This window comes from Juglans microcarpa x Juglans regia, chromosome 7S, assembly GCF_004785595.1.
Source record: "Juglans microcarpa x Juglans regia isolate MS1-56 chromosome 7S, Jm3101_v1.0, whole genome shotgun sequence".
In the NCBI taxonomy this organism is placed as follows: Eukaryota; Viridiplantae; Streptophyta; class Magnoliopsida; order Fagales; family Juglandaceae; genus Juglans; species Juglans microcarpa x Juglans regia.
The window spans coordinates 7635634-7639372 of NC_054607.1; the positions used below are offsets into that span (position 1 = coordinate 7635634).

A 3739-nucleotide genomic window follows, 5' to 3' on the forward strand; every position below is an offset into this window, starting at 1 on the left:
TTTTCATGAAAAGTAACTACAATGGCGGTTGTAAGTAGAGTTTTCCTTTTATAATCTTAACTTTAAAATCTTTTTAAAAGGCTGTAAATATTCCGTTGCTGATGATTTGTACTTATTTTTAGAATTAAAAGAGTTAAACAGAAATTCTCAAGACAAGTTGCTACCACTGATCGCCAACTTTGTCATTCAAATAACATTCACCCGTTTAACTCTTCAGCGGCAGAATAATAAAACTAGTTACCGTGGCTTAAATTTGAATTTTAAAAAAAATCCAAAAAATAGCCGTTTATGATCTTCCAATAGTAAAAAAACACGAGAGAACATAAGGCCGTCCCCCTTTCCCCCTCCCCGACGTTCACGCACGCATATATGATATGTATACGCCTGTATATTTACTATTCCTCACAAACAAGTAGCCGTTCGGGGGATAGAGAGAGAGTGGTGGTTTTTTCACTGCGATCAAGACGCATTCGATGATCCAAACTGTAAGCATTGCAATAAATCTGTTACTGGTCTGATTCGAATTCTTCGCCGAAGGGATTTTCATTGATTCGGCTAAGAGATTCACAATTGGACCTGATTCCAAACGTGGCCTTGCTCTCTTCTCGACGATTGCTTGATTGAGAAGACAAAAGGTCCTAACCTCCCTCATGTAAAGTCTTTTGAACACCAAATCTTCCGTAATTTTGTTTATTTTTATCATTGATTTTTGAGTTCATTCTTATCTTTATTTATTATATATTTAGTCTTTTAGCTTTGTGTCCTAGAAAGACGGCAACTGTAATGGCTGTGAAGGTGACCTTAAGGTGAGCCTCTTGGCACTTTTTCCGGTACATTATTCTTGGTGGATGAGATTTATTGGTGCTCAGGGTGATCATCGACGGCACGTCCTGTATTCTCTAGTTGCTAGTAGTCTTTTAACTTTGAGTCGTTTGAATTTAAATCATTTTTTTTTTTTTTTAACTTACAATCTATCAATGTTAACGCTTGTCGTGGAGCATGTTGAATTGGATGGGGTGGGGACTGTTGTTACTCTAGTTCATAACCGTGCCATGGAGCGCTCTGGAATCGTGGTGTTACTCTACTTATGCTTCTTGTCTAAATTCTTGATGAATTTTATCGCTCTTCCTTTTGCTTGTCGTTCTTATAACACCTTATAAGCTATCTTGGACTATGATGAACTTCTTACTTTGCGTTGCAAACACTCTTCTTGAGTTAGGTTCTGCATCAGATACGTGAAGATAAATTTGAATGAATATAATCATTGGTTGATAGGTTTGGGCCTGCTTGTGCAAAGTCCACATACATTGATTAGTATGCATCATATCAAACCAACTCCTAAAATAAACACCTAGTTTTAGTAATTGTGCATGATCTCATCTGATAGGATAAATCTAAATGCTTGAGTATTTATATAGGGTTCCTAACAAGACACGCCACCCTGGAATTGTCCTCTTAAGTTGGAAAGGATGGGGCCTTATGGTCTTTTAACTCTAAATATTCTGCATGCTCAAGTGTGTCAATTGCAAGTGTATTTGCTGTTAGCCTACTCTGGTTGAAACCATATGAGACTCAATTTCTGTAAGATGATTGCCTACATTTTTTTTTTTTTAAGAGCCTCGTTAATAATCTCAGTGAACTTTGTTTAGGTTAAGTAGTCTTACAAAAATGCAAGTGTTAAAACTAATTCCATTTTCTATAAATAAATTCATATGTGAATCATGTTAGAGATGACTTGTCGGGTAACTGGTGATTACAAGTGTTCTAATCCTTTAATCATTGTTGTTAAACCATTTTTCCAGTGTCTTTCAGCAATGAAGACTTCTTGCTAATCTTTTGCACATCATAAGATGTCATTCTTATTTCCTTCTTCTTTTTAAATGAGATAAGCAAGGCTAGAAAGGCAGCCTTGTTGGAGCCTGCTCTGTCTACAGAAGATACTTTGGTACATACCATGCTGGTACTAGAGAGAGTGAGATTCATGAAAGCTCCCACTAACATTTGGATCTTTTTTTGTATGAGATTATTTGCAGCTCTCAACCCTCCTTCATGGTGCTTCATATCTATGCTGAGGTATGAAGGGCAGAAAAATTGTTTTGGGTAGATAACTTTTTCTCTTCTAGTTGAACTTGAATCACTTCTTTCGTAAGGTAAGGTGAATAAGTTGATTGCAGATCTTGGGTTCAATGCTCTTGTATAATCTTCTATATATTAGAATTTGTCTGGTCAAATATTTGTTACTTTGATCTTGAAAGATAGTCGCTCTTTGCATTAACATTTATTGACAACTGCATTATGATAATTATTGTGCTATCAAGGCATCAGCAAGGTATTCTCATTAGAAGTTATTTTGTCTCTTGTGAGTCAGCTGTCATTAACCATTAGATTTATTTTTATTTGTTTTTCTTTCTATAGTTTTAAAGATCAACAACTTTGTCATTTTTCGTAGTTGTTTGATTCTCGTGTTATATGACTCTATCCTTCATGAACTATTGGTTGATCAGTTTTCATTTTGTGTACGGAATCATAGTCATACGCTACTTGCTCATCTTCAAATTAGTTCTTTGTGGTTATGTAGGTTTTGGCTGATGTGTCTATTTCCGATGTTGGTGTGTGATAGGATAGGAGTACACAGGTTCTGACAATGTGGCAGTGAAGTTTGTAAAGATTGATGATAAAAGGTAAGTGTTACGTTTATATTTTGGATTCAAGTCAGCTGGAATATTCAAGATTTTGTTATCTATGTTTTGTTCTTTGAAACATGTATTTACTATGCATATATGAGGTGCTTTTCTTTCCTTTCTCACTCGTAGTTAATTTTTAAGGCATGTTATGCTGTTATATGATAGTTCCTTAAAGATTGCATTTTGCATATAGTTCTCTTTTTATTGTCAATCCACTGAAAATGATCTCAAGAAAGAAAGTTTTTCTAATTTATTTATGGTTTTTTCTTTCAGTTGCAGTTTAAAAGCCTATAGGGTTTTGGAGATGTAGAGAAATATTCCATGCCGCAAATTTACTTTTGTATATTTGGTTTTCATGGCCTCTAACTACTTGTAATCAACTTCTTGCGCTGGTTACTGTATTTTTTTTTGTTATTGATTAATTTTATTATTTAGCAGTATTATTTGATGTTGATTAATTTACTAGTAATGCATATGATTATTATTAATCTTTTGGAAAAACAAGAGTTGGAACCTGAGAGAACTAAGTGAAGAGAATGTTAGCTCAATGGGTATGGAATTGCTCAGGCATTGATTGAGAAGGGTTCCAGAGTGAACTAGCTCATTCCATGTCTAATTCAGAAGAAAGGACAGACAGAATGAGACTCATTAGGAAGAATTAGATTGTATAATTTGTTGGGATTTGATTACTACTTTTGGCGATTGGAGAGGGCATTCTCCTAAGCACTGTGGGAGGTTGTTCGAAGGAAAAGCCTGAGCCCAATGCAACCGAGTGATTTTATCAAATATATAACTACCTATATACTAAATACAAGTACATACCACACATATATATACCAATTATATGTACGAAGTCATATATATATGATAAATATAAATAAAGTAGTAAGAATTATACTTTGTAGTTATAACTAAATTTGTTCTAACTAAATCTATACACATACATACATATATATATATATATATATATATATTTCTCTTGCTTCTTCTCATCTTTCCCCTCCTCTTCTTCTTAGTACTGTTACTACTCTTTTCCCTCCTCCTCCTCCCTCCTC

General features: G+C 34.4%; 1 long non-coding RNA gene across 1 annotated transcript; it reads left to right on the top strand.

Annotated features, from left to right (window-relative positions):
* Window positions 1–387: 387 nt before the first annotated feature.
* LOC121240634 lies at window positions 388–2862 on the top strand. Its single transcript, XR_005935578.1, has 3 exons — window positions 388–652; window positions 2034–2150; window positions 2621–2862. It is a non-coding gene; the product is annotated as an uncharacterized LOC121240634 (long non-coding RNA).
* Window positions 2863–3739: the final 877 nt, after the last annotated feature.